At 39.6% G+C, this 22,560-nt stretch overlaps 1 long non-coding RNA gene across 2 annotated transcripts in view; it reads left to right on the top strand.

Moving 5' to 3' along the window:
- The first annotated feature begins 583 nt into the window (after nt 1-583).
- LOC118920747 (uncharacterized) overlaps nt 584-22,560 on the top strand; it is a 41,994-nt gene continuing 20,017 nt past the window's right edge. The window contains exons 1-3 of one of the 2 annotated variants that reach the window (XR_005028048.2): nt 584-1,005; nt 16,921-16,965; nt 18,561-18,744. This is a non-coding gene — a long non-coding RNA (uncharacterized LOC118920747). Of the gene's footprint in view, nt 1,006-16,920; nt 16,966-18,560; nt 18,745-22,560 lie in introns of those variants that run through there. The other variant, XR_005028047.2, reaches the window with a different exon arrangement.

The following is a 22,560-nucleotide window of genomic DNA, read 5'->3' as shown; positions in this document are numbered from 1 at the left end:
TTTATATATTGTTTGCCTTTTTATTCCATTCAAAAGTATATCATAGGCTTTTTTTTTTACTGCAACACTTTGCACTAATAAATTTTCTCCCAGTAAGAATTTTTAGACGTTTGAATTCTACGCTTTCATACATCATATTTATATGGATTCAACAAAAAGGTGAAGGCTTTACTGTATTGGTTACACGCTTCTGATTGCTCCTTTAGGAGAGCTTAGATATCAAGAAAGCTTTCTCGCATTTAAAATGTTCATAGAGGTTATTCCCCAGGGTGTTTTCGGTTGTTGAGTGGGAAAAACAGTAGCAAGAATAAGATAGACGGCTCCGGGTTCGTAAGAGTTTAGGAGAACGATAAAGATTTTGGAACCATTAGCATTTTGCTGCACATTTCATAGACTGTCATCTTCTCTCACCCACAGACTTCAATGAAGTTAAGATTCAACTTTTCATTTTGTATTAACGGTTCAGGGCAATCAACCAAGACCGGTAATTAAAGGACACGCCCTCCGAAAGCCGCTTCCGCCGAGGGCAGCGGCTGCGGGGCCTGATGGGGAACGTAGTCCGGAAACGAGGCCACCGCCCCCTCCGGGAACTTGGGCAGCCGCCCGCAGGCCTCTTCTGCGCCTGTGCGGAGCCGGCTCAGCCCGGGGTTTCCCGGCTCTTCCTGGTCCGGGTCCTGCAGCCGGGGAGGCCCTCGTGACTGCGCTCGCCAGGCTCCACTGCGAATTGGAAGAGAAGCGGGTGCACCCACAAGTTAGAGGAAAGGCTGGCGGGGAGCTCCGAGGCCTCGGGAGCAGAAGGGGAGGAGAGGCCGGGCGGAGCCTTGGTCCGCGGAGCGAGGACGTGCGCCTTCCCCGCATCCCTCCGGAGCGAGGCCCCGAAGCGGGTTTCCGAAGGTCAGGGAGAAAAGCAGCGAGGGGCGGGCAGAGCCCCTGACCTGCAGGCGTCGGAGCGGGCTCTCCCTGCAGACTTTCTTGCCTGAAGAAGGTGTTCTGTGAACGTGAAAGGTTTGTGCATCCAAATGGCTAAAATCTGATTCCAAAAGTTCCGCTGATCCTCTTGCACCTGCAACCTGCCAGGCTGGCTTGAAAAGTACAGAGAGCAGGGCAGAGGACAAATATTTATTATAAGAAATGATTATATTATCATTATATTCGTTATTTTATACTAAGGACTTATTATAAGAAAGGTGCGAGCTGGAGTTAAGGGGATGCCAGGATGCGGATTTGACTGGGAAAGATTTCAATGAGGGATTTGAGGGTGGGGGGCGGAGATGTTTGTCCATTGCATGAGGTTTTGAGATCGTGGAGTTTGGATTCAAATCAGGTCCTGCCACGTTACCGCACTGCATCCCTGGACGTGTTAGACTAATCCTGTTTCCTCACCTGTAAAATGCGCATAGGAATATTTGCCTCATAGGGAAGTACCCTCTGCCCTGAATGGATGATGATACCCCTTACCAAGTTGCTTGCAGAGTTGACCTGAGTAAAGAGAATTGGCTTTCTTTTTCTTTTGTTATAAACACAATTCAGTTTCTCACAAAGTGAACGCTTTACTCATATTTTAGACCTTGTGCTTTTAAGTACAGTTGTGTCTGCATTAGTAAAGGACTCCCTAGTGAAGGCTCCCCACTTGTCTGGCTCTCTCTGTCTCACCTGCCTTTTGCTTCTAATATTTTGCCAGTCATTCTTACTAGTCATTAGGACCTTATCTGTCCAGTGTTACGCCTATAATCATAAGATACTGCTTATCTTCAGGAAGGTATGACCTCTTTGGAGGAAGTAATTCATGGAGGAAATAATATGGATAAGGTGACTACTTCTAGTTTACACACAGGAAACAGTTCAGTGATGATCGGAGGAAGGGTGTGATTAAGTTGTCTGATGATGTGTTAGTTTAACGATATACATCAGGGGCAAGAAAGGAAAAACTGAAAGCATACAGCGGTCCTGAAGCAGATGTAGTATATGAGCATCTGCAGAAGTGGAGAAGGTGCTCCATTTCCCACTACTTTCTTTTGAAATAATTTTAGACTTAGAAAAGAATTAGAAAAATCATGCACAGTGCACACATCACCTTCACCTAGCTTCCCCTGGTCTTTGAAAACCATAGTACAGCAGTCAAAAAACCAGGGAATTAACGTGAACACAATCCTGTTTTCTATCTTACTCACATTTCGCCAGTTATCCTGCTTATCTAACCTAGGATCCCACAGTACATTTGGTTGTCATGTCTCCTTAGCCTCCTGCGATCTAGGACTAGACATTCTTAGTCTCTCCTGGCTGGTAGCTTTGTTGGGGTCATTCTAGCCTGCCCTTTTCCTCATTTATAATTCCTTTGCCTCACAGGGAACCCTGGCTCTCATGATCTACATTGTATTATTTGCTCATCCAAGTATACACACACGTGGTGGTTAAGAATCACAGATCCACATCCCCTGTGAAAAGCACGTTTCCTAACTGGACTGTCACTGTGCAGTCCTTAGCTGGAGCCTTACGGGATGTAGTTGAAATACTCTCCTCCACTTACTTGGTTAGTTCTTTTCTTCCTCATCCCTTGCTTGTAGTTATTTAACTTTAATACAATCAGGTTCGTTTGTTACTGTTTGTATTCTATTTGGTATTCCCCTTCCACATCCTGGCTGATTTTAATTATTTATTTTGGGGGTATGTGACATTGCCACAGTTCTAAGGGTCAGAACTGTATGGAAAGATATATATAGGGAAGTGCCACTCCCCCACCCATTCTGTCCCATTCCCATTGCCCGACCCTCTCCATCTGTCCCACCTGTGCCCTGAAGGGGACCCATTGCATTGGTTCCTGGTGTATCCTATTTTCGTTTTCTTACCCATGAGCAGTTACATGTGTATTTTCTTACCTCCGTTCTTTCATAGCATACTAGCATTCTTTTGCACTTTGCTTCTTTCACTTAACGTTATAGTCTGAAAATCCCTCCGTATTGGTTCATAGAGACCTTCCTCGTTATGTATGCCTTCCAGGACTTTTGACTGCCTGTCTCTCTTTGAGCTCCAAACCAGATGTCCAGATGCCAGCCGGCCATCTCACACGGGGGAGAAACCCTGTGAGTGTCATGAATGTAGGAAAGCCTCTGTCAGTCAGCCCTCAGTGTGCATGGGAGACCTCACAGGAGAAAAACCCTGAGTGCAGTCAATGTGGAAAATTTTAATGTACTAAATCAGCCCTTATTGCACATCAGGTAACTCATAGAGGAGAGCAGTCTTACATGTGTTACAAATGTGGAAAATTTTTAAATTTTTCTGCCGTAAGTTTACATTCACAATACATCAGAGAACTCACACAGGAGAGAAACAGAGTGTTTAATAAATGTGGTAGAACATTGATTGTGAAGTCAAACCACGGTGACCATGAGAATGCACGCAAAGGAGAATGTTCATGAGTGTAATGAACATGGGTTTGCCATCAGCAACAACTCACACTCGTTGAGGATCAAAGAACCATGCGGGGGAGACCTTATGAATGTAGTGAATGTGGGAGGACCTACTGCCAGAAGTCATCCTTCACCCAACATCAGAGAACACACATGGGAGAGATCCTATGAATGTAATGAATGTGGGGAGACTCTCTGCCAGAAGTTCTCCTTCATTGAACATCAGCGAACTCACATTGGGAAGAAGCCATATGACTGTAATGATTGTGGGAAGTCCTTCAGCCATAAGTCAGCCATCAGAGTACATCAGAGAATTCACAAAGGAAAGAAACCCTATGAATGTAGCAGATGTGGAAAAACCTGCCACTGGCTGTGGACTCTGACTGAACATTAGAAAATACACACAGGGAGAAACCCTATGAATATAATAAATGCAAGAAAACATTTTGCCACAAACCAAACTTCCTTTTACATCAGAAAATGCTGAAGTAAATTTGAACAAAGTCATGACCAACAAAACAGCAAGTCATATTATTTACACAATGCTAAAACTATAAAAATGCACGGAGTGAAATCTTGCAAATGCAATTAATGTGAGAAAATTTTCTACCCTTAACCCTTATTATAACATCAGAGAACTCATACAGGAAAGAGATAGAGTGTGTTTAATAAATGTGGTATAAAATTCAGTGTGAACCATGAAAACATTAATGATTCAAAATGCCAGGTGTGCCTCCCTTTTAAAATAATGAAAAAAACATTAAGTTAATCAATTCCTCTCCACTTTGTTACTTCGACAGTATATGGGAGATAGATAGCTCATAATGTGATCCTGAAGATTCCAGCAGCCAGAAGAAAACAGTAATTACAATAGGGAAAAAAATGCACAGATAAGCAGATTAGGCAATGAGAGAACTCTGATGGTATTTGAACCCAGCAGGTGTTTGTCTCCCTGGTGTTAGTATTCCCCAATATCCATTCACCCCTATTCTACCAGTGGTAACATGTTTTCCCTTTTTTTTTATTTTAATAAACATGTTCATAGAAGTGTACTTTAGAATTCACTTACCAAATTCTCAGAAAAAAGGGTCTCTGTAGTGCCAATTTAAAATACATTATACATATCTATGTAATCAAGCTGGATTGATGTTAAGTTAGCAGGAAACACATTCCCTTCAAATCCTGATTTCCATGAGTAGGATTTTTCCCTAGCCCATTCCTGGCCTCTCTGCCTCATTGTGCATTCTGCCCCAGGGAAAATGAAGTGGGTTTATCTAACTGGTAAAATTGGGATACGTATGTATGTGTATGTATATGTATTTATACATGTATTATATCTATGAATATATGTGTATGTGTAAATGTTTCTATGTGTATGTTTACCAGTCTTTCTTTTTTCCCGTGAAATTTATTCATAGTTGCTTCAAGGTGTGGTTGCTGTTATGAATGAAATTTTATTCTTTCATTTTCAAATTATATTCTTTATTGATGAAATTAAAATTTTTTACACCAAATTTGTCTACAATCATCCCTCAGTTTGAATTCTTTTTTGTTGTTCTCTTCTCGTAAAATTCATTGTTCATTTTAAATGAAACTGGTGGATTTGCATTGCTCCGAAATTTTGTGTGCTAATGGTCTATATTCACTCTCCCGTTGTGCCTTCCGCTTGCCCACTTGCTTTGGGTCATATGGCAAAACAGGATTCTGCCCATTACGGTGTTGTTTTTCTTCAATATTGTGCAGATGGAAAAGCTATGCATGTCAGGAAGAATTTTTTTCAATTCTGATGAAAAACTTAAACCCACAAATCCAAGAAATTCACTGACCCCAAGCAGAATAAAAACAAACCACAAGGCATGGTTTCAGGACACATAAAAATCAAGACCAGTTTAATGAAGAGAAAATCTTAAAAGTAACCAAAGAAAAATAAAACCTTACATACAGGGTGTGTTCGTTTTCTAGAGCTGCAGTAACAAAGCACCCCAGCTGGGTGGTTTAGAACAACAGAAATCTATTGTATCACAGTTGTGCAGACTAGAAGTCTGAGGATGAGGTGTTGGCAGGACTGTGCCCCCTTCTGAAGGTTCTAGGGAAGAATCTTGTTTCAGGCCTCTCCTGCCTTCTGGCAGTTCTGTCTGCATAACTTCAGTCTTCACGTGGCATTCTCACATGTATGTCTGTGTCCAAAGTCTCCCCTTTTATAAAGATACTAGTCATACTGGATTGAGGCTCATTCTACTCCAGTATGACTTCATCTTAACTAATTAAATCTGCAGCAACCTATTTCAAAATAAGGTCACATCCTAAGGTATTTGGATTTAGGAATTCAATGTGAATTTTGGGGAGACACAAGTCAACACATATCAGAAGGTATTATCTGTTGCTGTGTAACAAATTACCCCAAAACTTAGCAACTTAAAGATAGCAACAACCCTTTATTATCTCACTTAGTTTCTGTGTCTTCAGAATCTGCAGGTAACTTAGCCTGGTGGTTCTAGCTCCAGGTCCTTCATGAGTTTGCCGTCAAATGTTGATCAAGACTTGACTGGGGCTGAAGGATCCACTCCCACAGAGGCTCTCTTACATGCCCTCCCCATAGGGCTTCTTTATACCCTCACAACATGGCAGCTGACGTCTGCCAGGAGGAGAGCCAAGAGAGCAACGCAGAAGCCACAGCCTCCCTGGTAACCTAGCTTTGGAAGTCTATTCGGTCATGCAGACCCACCCTGATACTGTGTGCAGGGGCCCACACAAGGGCATGAACACCAGGAGGTAGGGGCTGCTGGGGCTCTCATACAGGCTCGGTGCCGCAGGCACCCACAGTAAAAATGGAGTGGTTTCCAGAACTATGGGAGGAGACGCACTGGAAACAACTCTCTCAAGTTGTACTAAAGGTTAGAGGAGTGGCACAGAAGCTCAAGGGAGAAGCGCCCTAGGGAAGGCAGCAGCTGCAGGCCTGTGCTGACCATGCCAACGAGGAGAGTGAGCAGATGCAAAATGTGTGAGTCACAGAAGCCCTTCTCGCATAAAAGTGAAGTGACAGTTGCTGTGGTCCTTGTGTGTCACCCCAAAATTGATACGTTGAATCCTAACCCCCAAAAGTGATGTTATTAGGAGCGAGGGCCTTTGGGAGGTGATTTGAGATAGTGTCATAAAAGATTCCACAGAGCTCCCTCACCCCTTCCACCACGGGAGGACACTGGGAGGGCGCTGGCTGTGAACCAGGAAGAGCCTTCACCAGAACGTGACCGTGCTGGGGCCTTGATCTTGGACTTCCTGACCTCCAAAACTGTGGAAAGAAGTTTCTGTGACCTAGAACACAAGTCTTTGGTTACAGCAGCCCAAATGGACTAAGACTATTTCACTTCTCCCTCTACGTTTCACACAAAAATGTCCTTTGTGGCCCCGTCACTGGAAACATACAGGGAAGGGAGTTCTGGGAACAGAGCTCACCAAGCCAAGTGAACCCTTCACAAAGTCACCACACACACACACACCCTTCGGGGTCAGGGATGGGCAGGGCTTCCCCCGCTGCGAGCTCTGCGTGCTCCACCACCCCTTGTTTCCCCCAACCCTGCCCACGCTTTGTAAAGACTCTCTTTGTTAAATTTTCTTTCTTTCCTTTTGAATGCACTGTTTCTTAATAGGACTGATTCTGTAATAGGTACCAAAACTGGCCCCAGAAAACAGATCCTTAAAATGGAAATAATAGGATCTTAAGAGTGGTGGAAGCCAGGTAGCAGCGCTTAATCTTTGGAGATAAAATGGACCCAATGATCATAACAATCTTTAGAGCAGAGTGGTAATCAGAGGATTTGGGTCTGCTGGTGATGACTAATTAAACTGATCATGGAAACCTTAGAATGGGCTGCCTTGTAAGGTATAGCCTGACCTGTAAGGGTCTCCTGGGCAGAACCTGACTTGGCTGATTGTAATGAGAATTCACAATACCTTCCACACAGGACAAGGAAGGCCACCTCTGGGGAACCGCACAACAGCTTAGCTCTGTGGCAGGCACTGTAATCTGAGGAAGCAGAAAGAGAATGACACCCAAAGAAGAAACTGAATGTTGTCTTCCCATTACTTTCTGTGAACTGAGGCCAGTCCTCAACAGACTCATTAGGCCATGCCCATCCCACTTAGCTGAACAGGGCTAAGTTACTTAACCCCAGTGATTATGAGAACAGATTAAGGAAAGTGTAATTAGATTTCTGACACAAAGCCTGAATGTTTTCAGCATTACACCCCAGCATTAGCATATATTAGAAAACTTTGCATTTTATTCATTAAAGCATACAGGTCAACTTATTTCAAATAAAATAATACTCCAAGTAATAGATTCCCCATGTCCTGAGTCTAACCAGAATTATTGCAATTTTTCCATTTCCTCTTAGTTCTCTAGAAACATCTAATAGTGCTATCTATTCAGGGGGCACTGGGTACCTCAAAGTTACGTCCATTTACAGAAGGAAGCAGAAACCATCTCATTACCCATAGACCCATGACCTTTGGATTGCTCACGCTACCCTATTAACTCTTTTTTTTAACCCTCTTCTCTTTATCCATTACTTTTTTGAGTCATGATCACCTCTTTCATTGTCCTGCAAAGTTTCCTCTTCTCTGATAGTTCTAATGCCAAAGAAATGACTTGTTTTCTTTACTGATGCTTAGATTTGGGTTGCGTCCTCTCCCTGCAAAAGTTTACATCTTCAGAGGCCTACCTCTATTAAAAATACTTTATTCATCCAGTGAAAAGAGATTATGAACAAACAACAAAACAAACATGGTCATTTAACTGCACCCTTCCAGCTGCCTCTTAGCCTACTTCTCACCAGAGCAACTGGCTCATCCAATTTCAAGTTTTAGTTGAACATGTTTAGCCACTTCTGCTCAAAGAACCAAGTCAATACAGTATAGAAAGTACATTTCTGATCACATCTTCCTGTTTCTTCAACATGCATGCACTTAAATTTCTAAAATACTCCATACAGGATGAATTCATGCAGAACTGAGCTTTGACTAAAAACCTTTCCACATTCATCTCTGTGGTTTAAATTTTCAACTGCTAGTAAAAAAAAAAAGATTTCTAAATGCCTTTCTGAATCTTCTATATTTTTAGGGTTTATTTCTATCATGAGTTTTCTGATGTCGAGGAAGTTTTGAGTTTAAGCTAAAAGCTTTTCCACATTGATTACATACAAAGGGTTTCTCTCCAGTATGGATTTTCTTGTGTTTGTTAAGATTTGAATTATTGTTAAAAACCTTTTGACATTCATTACATTTATAGGTTTTCTCTTTAGTATGAGTTTTCTTATGTTGATTAAGGTCTGAGCAAAAGCGAAAGAAAGGTCTTTTCACATTCGTTACATGTAAAGAACCTCTCTTCAGAATGCGTTTTGTGATGTTTAGTAACGTTTGAATGACGTTTAAAGGTTTTTTCACAAACATTACATTGGTAGGGTCTCTCTCCAGTATGAGTTCTTCGATGTCGAGTTAGATCTGAGAAATGGACAAAGGTCTTCTTACAATTACTACATATGTAAAGTTTCTCTCCACTGTGGATTTGTTGATGGTGATTAAGATCTACGAGCTAGGTAAAGGTCTTTTCACATTCATTGCATGAAAAGGGTTTGTCTCCAGTATGAATTTTCTGATGTTTATTAAGATTTGAACTGCTTTTAAAGGATTTTTCACAATCATTACATTTGTAGGGTCTCTCTCCAGTATGAACCCTTTGATGCAGGATAAATTGTGAGTATGGGCTAAAGTCCTTTTTGCAATAATTACATGTGTAATTTTTCTTTCTAATGTGAATTTTCTGGTGTTCAGTTTTTTCTGAAAAACTACAAAAGGCCTTTCCACAAAACTTACAGGCAAAGACTTTGTTTTGAGTAGGAATTTTTTGAGGGTGAGTTTGCTTTTGTCTCTTACCCACATGAAACCTCTGATGAGTATTAAAGTATGAGAGAAACCTAAAGGCCTTCTCACACACATCACATTTGTATGGTTTCAGTCCACTGTGTGTGCCCTGATGTTGAATTAACTTTGAAGCTCTGTTAAAGGTTTTGTCACATTAGTTACATTCAAAGTGTTTCTCTAGAATATAAATTCTTTGGAGTGTTGTAAATGATGAACGATGCCTAAAGGCCTTTGCATTTTTACCCTATTTGCGGGGTTCCTCTACCTTGTGAATTCTCTGGTGTCTAATAAGCTGTGAGATATGGCTAAAAGCCATGCCGCAGTCATCACACTCATGACATTGGACAAAAGCACAAAGTTTTTGATATTTAGCATGTTAAGAGCTTTGTCTGAAGGCAATCGCAAATTCATTAAGGGCATGACAATTCACCAGTGCTGGTTGACACGCTATTAGGAAAACAATATGAGAAAAATAAAATTAAATCCTGGCGTTGCAACAAACATCAAGATAATTAGTGGAGTGGGGGAACAGAAGGGGTCAGTGACTGGAGACTTTAGAGAGGATAAGTAGGAGTTTGTAGGGGGTCAGAAATTTTCTCCAAGTACAGGAATAATTTAAGTGATCAATGTGTGGCCAATGAAGAATTTCTCTAAATTTGAAATACTTATAGCTGTGACTGTAAAAAGAATGAGTCGTTGAAATTTTAATTACCAAAACAGAAAAGCTTAAAGAATCTATCTAAATAGACTCATGTGAAATTCTAAGCACGGATGAAAGGTTTATTTTCACTCATGTAAGGTCCTTTAAAATATCTCTATAGATACAGCAATTTATAAACGTGATTATACGTTAAATACTTTGAAACAAGAAAATTAGAGGCTGTTGTATGAGTAAATATAAATCTGTCATCAATTTTATTGCTATGTAATATTTCACTGTATGACAGTGTCATTGGGCCAATGCTTTATGTGGACATTTGAGTTGTATTTATTTTTCCTATTGCTAAGAACACTAAGAATAATCTTATATATGTCTTTGTTAATTTGTGGAAATATATTCTAGGCATAGATTCTAGAAATGAAAGGGAGTCCCATTTTTATATCTACACACCACACTCAAGTTCTTATAGTATATGAGCACATCATTTTCTAGTATCTTGATAACCTTAGGCACTATCAAATTTCTTGTCAAACTGTGGGGCCGTAAGTTCCAGCAATTTTTTTTGTAATTAAGAAAGCTAAATAAAGATTGGTTAATTGCTAGAGAAAAAATTAATTTTGAGCATTTCTATAGGACATATATTATAGATAGGTTAATAAATTCAAAAATTTTATTGTTGGTAAGATGGAAGAGACCTTAAGATGCTTCTGAAATGTTTAGAAAATGCATGGATACAGAGGAATAGTTTAAAATGTGTAGGAATAATATTTTCTGAAAGATGAATAAGTCATGCAACAAAGAATGAAGTCATAATAAAAGAACAAAGTAGAAATAATTGGTTTGAAGATGCAATGTTTAGATAAACTTAATAGTTCACATTAGTAACAAAATTATATAGCCAAGGACTAAAACAGTAACAGGGAAAAACCTGGTTGGAGAACTGTGAGGTAAAGAGACTAAAGAAATGAAATATATAACTCAAAAGTTAGAACAGTCAGGAGTAATATAAGTCCTATAGAAGGAAAGACAATTAGGAGATTTGCCAACTTCAAATGGCTTAATATATGGGCAACTGGAATCTTGAGAAAAAAAAGGGAGAAGGAAGTACTAGAAAAATATTTTAAAAAATAATGCCCAAAAATTTCCAAACCAAACTATAAATTCGCAGATCTGAAAAGCCCAACAAGCCATAGCATGGGAAACATGAAGCGAATTACATCAAAGCACATCATAGTCAAATTGTTTGAAAAAAAAAAAAAAATCAATGATAAGTAAAACTATAAAATCAACCAAACCAGGGTGGATAAAGCACTTTCTACATGGAGAAAAGATACGGGTGATCAGGTTCTCACTGGAAACACTGCAAGCAAAAGAATAGTGGAGCAAAGTCCTTAATATCGTGAAAGAAAAAAGAAAAGAAAAGAACTTATCACCAGAATCCTATGCCCAGCAAAAAAAAAAAAAAGACATTTTCAGACATACAAAAGCTGAAAGAACTCATTCCCAGCAGACCATTGCTACAAGTGATTTTAAAAGAAGTCCCTGAAGGCAGAAGGAAAAGGCTACCAGATGGAAATTTGCACAAAAGAATGAAGAATATCAGAAATTGTAACTACATGGTAAATATGTCTAAGGTGTTTTAAATTACTGTACCTTTCAAAGAGTTTTGGCTGATTAGACACAAGCAATAACAATGTATTATGGGGCTTATAACAGATGTGTGAGTACAGCGCATGGTAACAGCATAAGGGCTAGGTGAAGGTAAGTATAAGAACTATAGTGTTAAAGATGGATACTGTGAACTCAAACCCTAAACCAACCACTCAAATGACAGAGTTATAGCTAATAAGCCAACAAAGGAGATAAAACTGGGTCCTAAAAAAAAAATTTTAAAGAGGGCAAAAAAGGAAAACAAAGAACAGACATGACTAACTGATATCAAGAAGGTAGGTTCAAACCTGACTATATCAATAATCACATTAAATGTAAATGGTATAAATCATGTTTCTCAATCTGTGTTAGTACTGACTATTTATACTAGATAATTCTTTATTGTGGAGGCTGTCTTGTCCATGTAGGAAGTTTAATAGAATGCCTGGCCTCTACCCCTTGGATACCAGTAGCGCACTCCCATCCTTAGTTGTGACCACCAAATATGTCACCAGACATTGCCAGATGTCCCAGAGGGACAAAATCTTCTCTACCCTCATTGAGAACCACTGATATAAACACCCCAATTAAAATGTAGGTATTGTCAAGACTGGATAGAAAGCAAAATCAAATTATATGTTCTCTACAAGAAACACACTTTAAATATAAAGATAGAAATAGGTTTTAAAGAGTAAAAGAATGAAAAATATGTATACCATGCAACCAGTCAAAAGAAAGCTAGAGCGGCTATATTAACATCAAACAAAACAGACCTCAGAGCAATAAATACTTCCAGGGATAAATAAATTGATTTCATAATGATAAAGAGATCACTTAATCAAAAGCATAGCAATCTTAAATGTTTATGCACCTACAGAGCTTCAAATAGAATATCAAGGAGAAATAAATAAATTAACAATTATGGTTGGAGATTAGTACCCTTCTCTCAATATTGATTAGAGAAGTAGGCATACTACCAGCAAATATATGATAGATTTGAGCAATAGTATTGACTGACAAGATCTAATTACTCATTAGGGAACACTCCACTCAACAGAATACACATGTTCAAGTGCACAAGGAAGTATTTCCCAAATTGGACCACATTCTGGGGACAAAACAAGTCTTAACAAATTTTAAAAGGACTCAAGTTATACAAAGTATGTTCTCCCACCACAATAGAACTAGAACTAAGAAAAATCCTCAAATACTTTCAAACTAAATAATACACTTCTAACTAATCAGATCAAGTAAGAAATGAAAAGACTAATTAAAATGTATTTGAGCTTAATGAAAATAAAGACACACTATATAAGAATTTGCAGGTTGCCACTAAAGCAGTATTTGAGTAAAATTCATAGCACTAAGTGCCATGTTAGAAAGAAGAAAGGTCTCAAATCAATCACCTCTGCTTCCACCTTAATTTTAAAAGAAGAGCAAATTAAACCAAACTAAGCAGAAGGAAATAATAAACTCAAAGCAGAAATCAATGAAATAGAAGATACAGGGGGGAAAAAAAGCTGGTTCTTTAAGAAGATCAATAAAATTCATAAGCATCACCAGACTCATCAAGAAAAAAAAGAAAAAGACACAAATTACCATGTCAGGAATGAAAGGGGTGACATAATTACAGAGTCTATAGCCATTCAAAGAGTATTAGGAGAATAGTCCGAACACGCAACTGATTTTTTGACGAAGGGGCTTAGGGTAATGCAGTGTTTTCACTCTAAGTGAAAAGAATAATTAAAACTACAAAACAGTGATCCTCCAAATATAAATCATAGAATGCTACAGGATTTTGAATAGATGGTAGAAGTCTAAAAAGGTGGACCCTGTTTAAATATCCTGCAGGAAAGTAGACTTCATGTCAATGTTTCCCTACGAATGTCATGTGCATCAAACTTTTGGAGCCAACGACAAGGCAATCCACAGCATTTGGCTATTGAATGAATAATATTTAAATAATCATAATAATGTAAATACAGTTTATCGTTTTCATCTTTGAAGGAAATATGGTTATTGTCACAGAATGTTATCAAGGTTGACAAGGTGAAAGTAAACTTGACAAGTGGGGAGGGGAATGTAAAGCAGGAAAGAAGTTAGTAAGTGGAAAGGTACTGATGTGAGGTCCTTATAGTGGCAAGTTAAGAAATGCTATCTGTTGTTGAGGGGGCGAAACATGATGTTTCATTACTTAAATAGTGGCCATGAAGTAGCTGAAATCATAATATAACTACACTGAAAAGATGAGTGAGGAGAATTGTATGAAGCCAACACAAAATGTCCAAAAATGGGGAGTTCATGCAAGAAGTCTCAAAGGAAAATTGTTAGAGCACTTGATGTATTTAATGTACCAAGAGATTTTTAGTTTTTCTAGAGATTTGGGAGATGAATTAATGATCTGTAGATAAAAAGAAAAAAGCTGAAGGAATTGTGAACCCGAGGAAAAAGTACAAGTTGTTCAACACAGCATGCCTCGACATGCAACTAATACTAGTCATATAAAATCAATCATAATTGCATAGATACTGAATATCCATTTAGCAAGAAATGATTATATAGCACACTGGGGGGCTGAGAGGGGGCATATGTATAATGGAGAGAGTCAATATCTAAGGTAGATAAGAAAAAACAGTAAAAATAAATTATTCAATAAAATGGAGATAACTCTCCGCTGTTCCTTACCGAAGCTAAGTAGCTTCTCTAGACAGATAAATTGAGTAGAGAAAAGGTAGGTAGAAAAAAGGAGGGAGACCATTGTTTTTCTGTTATCAGCCTAAGAGTAATTGGTTGATCCTTTGAGTTATATATACCTTAAACAATATTTAATAATTAACTAAAAATGGATCATAGACCTAATTGTAAAGCTTCCAGAAGAAAACATGAAGAAAAATCTATGTGATCTTTGATTACGCAGAGACCTAGTAGATAGAACACCAAAAGCATAATCCAGAAAATATTTTAATAAATTGGGCTTCAGAACTTAACATTATCTTTTGCAAAGCAGAAGTTTTAAGTGAATAAAAAGACAAGCCACAGATAAGGAAAAGTCATTACAAAACATGGATCTGTTGAAGAATTTGTGTCTAGAATACATAACAAACTAAAAACAATAAAAAACAAACTCATTTAAAAATGGCAAAAGCCGTGAACCGACACTTCACTGAAGGAGATTATATGGATGGCAAGTGTGCACGTGAAGACATGTTGAACATCATTAGTTATTAGGAAATGCAAATAAAGACCACAGTGAGATACCACTACCACCTATTAGGATGGCTATTTAAAAAGACTGACCATGTCAAGTCTTGGCAAGGATGAGGAGGAAGTGGAACTCTTGCTAGTGGGAATGTAAAGCTTTACATTTGGGAAACAGTCTGATAGTTCCTTAAAATGTTAAACATGTACCATATCACCCCATCATTCTACTCCTGGGTGTTTACCCCAGATGAAAAGGAAATATGTACATGAGTGACTTGTACACAAGTGTTTATCACAGCTTTATTTGTGGTAGCCCAAAACTGAAAACAACCCAAATGCCCATGAAAAGATGAATAAATAAGCAAATTTTATCTATATCATGGATTACTATTCAACAATACAGAAGAATGAACTGTATATGCACAGCATGGAAGAATCTCAAAATAATTATGCTGAATTAAAGAAGCCAGACCTCCCCATCCCCTAAAAAAAAAAGGATGTACTTCATGACCCGAACTCCAGAAAATGCAACCTATAGTGACAAAAAAAGATCAGTTTCTTGGGTGTGAGGGTAGGAGATAGGAGGGTCAGGAGGGAAGGACTGAAAAAGGGACACAAAGAAATTTCTGGGAATAATTACTATGCTCACTGTCTTGACTGTGGGGATGGCTTTATGTGTATACATATGTCAAAATTTATCAAATTGTACACTTTATGTGCAGCTTAAGTCAGTTATACCTTGATAAGACTTAGAAAACAAAAATAACTTGATAATATCCCAGAATCACAGAGGAAAGACTGCAAATGAGAAGCCTCATTGAGTGCCAAACAAAATAGAAAAGGGAAACCCAAACTATATAAGAACATTAAGAGTTACGAGAATGATAAAATGAAAATTCTAGAAGCTCTTAGAGAAAGGGTACAGATCACTCATAATGTTAAGAATCAGAGTGATGTTAAGCTTTTCAATGGCAGCATCTTGGCAAGACGACAAATGGAGTAATACTTTCAAAGTCTTGATTGAAGAGCCTCAACAAATCGAAAACAGAACTACAGTGATTCAGCAATTTCACTTCTGGGCATATATCCAAAAGAAATGAAATCCGCATCTTAGAAGAGCTATCTGCACTTCTGTGGTCACTGCAACATTATCCACAGTAGCCAAGACACGGAAACAGCCTCGTGTCTGTCAATGGATGAGCAGATAGAGAAAATGTGCTACATGTATGTAGTGAAATATGATCCATCCATTTAAAAAAAAAAGGAAATCTTTCCATTTGAGATACGGATGAACCTGGAGGACATTATACTAAGTGAAATAAATGAGACTACCTAGTATTTGTCTTTGGCTTATGTGTGGAATCTTTAAAAAATTCATAGAAGCAAGTAGAGTGGTAGTTGCCAGGGATGGCTTGGGGTGGAGGAAGTCGGATGATGTTGGTCAGAGGATACACATTTTCATTTATACCATGCATAAGTTCTGGGGATCTAATATACAGCATAATAGCTATAGTTACTATTGTATCATATACTTGAGATTTCACAATAGGGACAAGATATGTGGGTTATATATAAAAACAAACAATATAGTGAAGATGTTCGAGAAAACAAAAAATATTTAATGGATGTGGTAGCCACAAAACAAAACATATTTGTTTTCTCAAACCACAAGGCAGTGGAAAAATTAGGAAAATATATTGTAGTAAATATTAAAATGACAATTTGAGATGAAACATGCAGCAATGCACCAAGAATGAAAGGATAAGGAAGAAAGACAAATACACTAATGGACCAAAAGGGAAAGATCAGAAGATGACTCTCTGTGTAGGTGAATTAGCTTGGGGATGGGAGAGGAGTTTGGGCCAGGTTATTAAGTTTTTAAAGAAGAAGAAGACCCGGAGCTACTTGGAATTCTTGTGAACAGTTCTTCTAAAACCTTTGAATTTGTTCCTGGGCTCCAGGCCCAGTTTGCAAAATGCCTACAGCTCATATGCTTTTACTATTTTATTCTACTCTTCAGATCTAATAATGTCCCAAGCCAAAATTATCCCAACTCTTAACTTTTTGTTGCTTAACTTTCAGGAGTCTATTAATGAGCTGCCTTCTCTGTTGTGCACTGGAATTTACGTAAGTTTCTCTGAAATCCCTAAATAGTCTTGCATTCCAGAAATCTCCACTTTATTTTAGTAATGGGCATGTCATCTCTAAGTAGATGGTAAACTTGATTTGTTTTTCTGGTTATTCTATTCTGGTTGTTCTATGTCTAACATTATCCTAATCTAATCTAGAGAGAGAAAAAATCCATCTCCATAACTCTTTCTTGGGGAAAAAAGGAAAAAGGCTTTACAGGACTCTTTTCTGAACTGACCCATTCATTCGTTCTAGTCACTGATACATTATTTGACCGGTTCACCTATTCATACTTCTATCCTTTCATGTGGTAATTTAAATTTCAAAATTTTACCAGCACACCATTTTGTGTCCTAAGAGTGGAGGGAGAAAAAAAAGGAGCCTAGGGAGGGTGATAAATGTGGGGTAAAACTAATATTTCTTTGGAAGCCTATGGGGGAGCTCCTCTCCCGTCACCTCAGGGGTCCGGGTTACTCCCACCAGGTGAGACTTGAGCAGTGATGGCTTCCACCTGCTTGTTGCCTGTCCATTACCTGGGCATGGAGCACTTGTCAGCTCTCTCTGCAACATCCAGGGATCCTTCCCTTGCTTCAAACAGGATATCACATCTGCCTTATAAGACCAGTGTCCTAAGAAAAAATAAATAACCTTGACCATGTGTGGTTATTACAGAATCTAGACCCTCACTTCTGGTGATAATGAATCTCATTATCTCTTAAAATCTCTCAGGAACCTCCAAAGCACTGTTTTGGTTTTTTCTTTCTTTTTTAAGGATCACCTACATGTTTAACAGTTCCCCACTGTTTCTTAGGCACACAATAACCTGAGAAGCAGGGTTTTTAAGGAAGGACTGATAGTCCGGAGAACAACAGAGAATATGAAGGTTGAGCTGTCCCCAGACGAAAATGCCCTTTCTAACATCACACAGCTCCAGTACTTTCCTGGGGGAGTACTGAGCTCAAATCCAGTCAAGCCTTTGCAGGGGCTTTGCAGGTATTCAGGGAAAATTCCACCATGGACAGTTGTAAACTAACAAGGAAAGCTCTCCTTACCCAGAGACACAAGGTAATCACAGTTATGCAGCATTACATCCTTATACAACTGTCTTTCTTCAGGGCTCAGCTGAGCCCACTGGTCCGAGGGAAAGAGCACAGCCACATCGCTCAATTTCATTGACTCCTGAAATAACAATTTATAGTTTACATGTACATGTGCTTCTGTGTGGCCCTTGGTAGGTATCTTTCAAGTTGGACACAATTGTGAGGCAGACAGAAGATAAGGGATGTTAGAATGTGTGGCCAAAAGCTATAACAGAAAGTGAAAACTGTAAGAAACAGACTTTGTCCTTGTAGTTTGGAAAGGCAAAATTACCTATCCTCATGAAAAAAGTAACAGCGAAAGAAACATACGTTCAGTGTATGTGCTTATCTGAGGGTCAGTGAGGCAAAGCTGCCGTCTGCAGGATTGTGGATGAAGTCAGAATCCAGCCAGGAGGAACAGTAAGGCACTCCCCTGCCCAACTGCTGAGCTGGGACAGTAATCTTTTCCTGCCTTCAGACTCAAACTGAAACATCACTCTTCTTGAATCTCAGAACTGAAGGCTGCGGGCTGGAGCTGATACCGTCGGCTCTCCTGGTTCTCGGGTTTCCAGACATGGTCTAGAACTAGAACCACACCGTCGGATTTCCTGGGTCCCCAGCCTGCTGTGTACAGAGCTGGGGCCTTCTCAGCCTTCATAATCATGGGAGTCAATTCCTTATAATAAATCACACCTATTGGTTCTGTTTCTCTGAAGAACTCTGATTAATACGATCACTGTTAAATGCCATACAGTGTGGACTGACGAAGATTATATGGGCTGAGGTATCAGGATACCTTCCAAATGAAGTAAATTTGAACTATATTTTAAATGAAAGGACAGACATCTTTGGTTCTAGCCATGATGGAGCAGTTGCTCTGAGTTTCCCTCTCACTGTAAGAGAACTTAAAAAGCTAGATAAATATACAAACCACTATTTTTACACAGTGGAAAGCAACCTATTCAGGGCTGTGATCCTTAACATAAGCAAAGCACATTTTCCTGGTATTCTCTTTGATGGCATTTCTAGAGCCACAGTGCAGGGACTACAACCCAGGCAGAGAGCAGTGGTCTTGCTCAATGGAAGGAGAGGGTATCAGAGTCTGGAGCCTTCTTCCAGCACAGCTGGGGTTTGGAGGGCAGAGTGCTAGAGAGGGAGCCCTAAACACCTGTGTGAAAATTGCACTTGGGTCCTTGGCTGACACCTGAACTGTGCCTTCACAGGGCTAGACTTGTGAGAACAGCTGCCAGGATATGAGTGGAACAGAAGTTTAGGGGGTCATGCAATGCTGGTAAGAAAGGATTCCAGCCCAGCCTATGTGAGTGCCCAGGGAGGATGGGGTGACAGGGCATTTAGTTGAGGCCATGCACTTAGAGTTCTATACTTTGTAAAGATATCCTTCAAAAACAAAGGCAGATGTTAACTTGGACTTGAAAAATTAAATGTCCAACAAATGCAAGAGAAATGGAACTTTTCTACCAGAAGAAATGTTTTGATAATTTTTTTAAATTGGTCTCTTATGGACTCATAGTGGTCCCCCCAAAAAGACACATTGAAGTCCTAACCCTCAGGACCTCAAAATGTGACCATACTTGAAAATGGGGATTTTTACAGAGGCAATCAGGTTAAAGTGAGATTAGGGTGAGCTAATCCAAAATGGGTTATAAAGGGGAAACCTGGACACAGAGACAGACATGCAGAGGGACAACTATGTGAAGAGACACAGGGGGGCCACAGTGTGAAGATAAAGGCAGAGATGCATCCTAAAAGCCAAAGAACACAAAAGATGGCCAGCAGAGCATCAGGAGCTGGGGGAGAGCCCAGAACAGATTCTCCCTTACAGCCCAAAACAGCAAAACATTCGCAGGCCTTGTAAATGGGTATTCTAGGAACAAAATCAGAAGTAAGCAATTCACCTGAGATATCACCTTTAGAAATGAAAGAGGCATTTTTCTCCTTCTCCTCTTCCTCCTGTTCTCAGACTCCTGAGAAGTCACACCTCAAAATTGAGGGCAGAAGTGAGACCACATGCCCCAGCCCACCATCCCCACCCCAAATCACTACCATCTCAACCACACAGAAAAAACATAAATACACAGTGGCCTCCCAGCCTTGACCTGGGCCCTACAAAGAGCCCACACATGATGCTGCAGCTGGGATTGGGGGCACATGGGACCTCTCCCCAAGTGCCAAAGCTCAGCTCTACCTCCCAGATCTGCCGGAAACAAAACTTACTCAGCTTTCCAGTGGAACAGAGCATGAACTCACCCTTTCTGGGAGGCCAGCCCCAGCACAGCCAGTGAGCCCAGCACCCATCTGAGCCCACTTACATAGATCCCAGATCACCACATGCAGAATCTTCTCGTTTCCCAATCAAGGCCAGTCCTGCCTGCAGCACTCTCGGCCCTTTTGGTCCTGACAATAGTAGGAACAGGAAGGACTGGGGAACACAGGACTGTCTGGTCAAGATTTAGGCTGAGGGAGAAGCTGGGTGGGCTTCATTAGCCTTTGTTTCTTTCTCAGAAAGTGTATTCTGTAGGTTAGTTATGACCATGGAAACGTACAAGAATTCTGTTTCTTGATGTGGGTGAGGTTATATCATCAGAGTAAGTTACATTTGTTTTACACACTTCTCCATAACTGTATTCTATTTCACAAATTTAAAAAAATAAAGAAAAAGAATGAACATACCAGAATTGATTCCATAAATGCAGAGGGCCTGGTAGTGAAGTACTTGAAAGCAGCTGGAAACGTCCTTGACTTTTTGTCTGTTTCCTGTTGAGAACCAGGATAGTGATGATCTGCTGGGGCTCTTGTGACTTAGGAAGGAAATGTCCCAGACCTGCCACCGAGATGCTATCAGACCTTGAACAATTATTTTATCTGTGTAATTCTCAGTTTCCTCTTTTGAAAAATGAAGGTGTTGTTAATGAGGATTAAATGAGATTAGGAAGGAAAAGATTTAGCACCTTGCTACTCAAAATGTGGCTCAGGACCGGAACATCACCAGAGATAGCTAGAGATGCAGAATCTTGGCTCAATTCCACATCAACTGAATAAAAATCCACAATTTAACAAGGCTCCCAGGTGATTCTACACACACCACCCAGTACATATTAGTACATAGACATCCAACCAGTGTTAGTATTGTTATTTCAAGCTTCTTTATTTAGGTTCTTAACTATCTTGGCCTTCACAGTTCATGAGGTTAGGGTTTAAATCCTCATTTTAATAAACTAAGGCTCATCCAGGTGAAGTGAAGATCATATAGCTAGTGGGCGGTCATACAGCTAGTCATTTTGTTGAAATTCAGGTATTTTACTCCACATTCCATTATCTTTTCAGTATATGTTTATGCCTAAAATAAGGAAAAAAATATATGCACCATTTTATCTTTCCATCAATGTATACGCCTTGCCAAATAATTGTGGAAAAAATACTGAGTTGAAATCTAACCGGGGTCGGTTGGGGGGGGTGATCATGGGTCAAAGGGTCAGACAGTGAGGATTCAGAGCCTCTCCTAACCTCTCTAGTCTGGCTCTGTCTTCAGTAGCCCAGTCTGAAGTTCAGTTTGTGGGCCAGGTCAGAGGTTATAAATCAAGTTCATCTGACCCCCAGGCCCAGGTCCAAGCTCCACAAGAACCACTTCCAGAGAAGAAAGAAGGAAATGGTTCTAGAAGCACCTTGGAGAGCACCCTCCCTAAACTTTTGGCAGAGCAGAAGAATCCCTGGCAGGAGTAGGTCCTAGATAGCCGGGCCTCCTGCATGTAGTGAGCAAAGCTAGGATAGTATGACCACATTCACAGGCCACCAGATACTGTGTGACAATGGAAGCTGTGGGTGAACTTTGAAATGAAGAGGTAAGCCAGGGCAAAGGGGCATGGGTAAGGGGCAGGTTCCATAGGGAAATAACTTCATTGTAAGGTGTTGGAGGAGACGTGGTCTTGGAATAAGAGCTCACCAATCCCAGCAGATGAAATACATCTCCACTCCTCCCTAAACTACGTACTGACTCTATTTTCTGCTTTCTTTGTCCAGATTCTGGACTGGTCCTATACCATATGAATTACCCTACCTAACAGACTTTTTTCCCCTTCAATCCCCTTCAAAGCTTTTCCTCTTAGCTATAGAAGCACTGAAAGGTAATACTGGAGTAAACTGCAAGTTACCTAAATCTTGCTTTTTCTTAAATAGCAATAAAATTAGAGTAGAATGAGTAAGATTGTCTAGGACTACGTATATTTTTAGTAACAGAATTTAGATGACAAACTGAGAGTATCCCCTGCCAGTATTTTTAGATGAAATGGATGAATTCTTAGAAAACATCACCAAAATTGACAACAGAAGAAGTGAAAAACCTTTGTTTCTTTATTTAAAATTGTTTTTTAATTCTTTATTTAAACTTGTTTCTAAGTTGAATCCATAATTTTAAATGCAGGGGCCCAGATACCATCACTGATTTATTCTACCAAATATGTAAGGAAGAAGTAACCCAGTCTTACAGAAATTGTTT

The sequence above is a fragment of the Manis pentadactyla genome, chromosome 5, assembly GCF_030020395.1.
Source record: "Manis pentadactyla isolate mManPen7 chromosome 5, mManPen7.hap1, whole genome shotgun sequence".
In the NCBI taxonomy this organism is placed as follows: domain Eukaryota; kingdom Metazoa; phylum Chordata; class Mammalia; order Pholidota; family Manidae; genus Manis; species Manis pentadactyla.
Note: the sequence above shows the minus strand (reverse complement) of the source record. Positions and strands in the feature narration are given on the sequence as shown.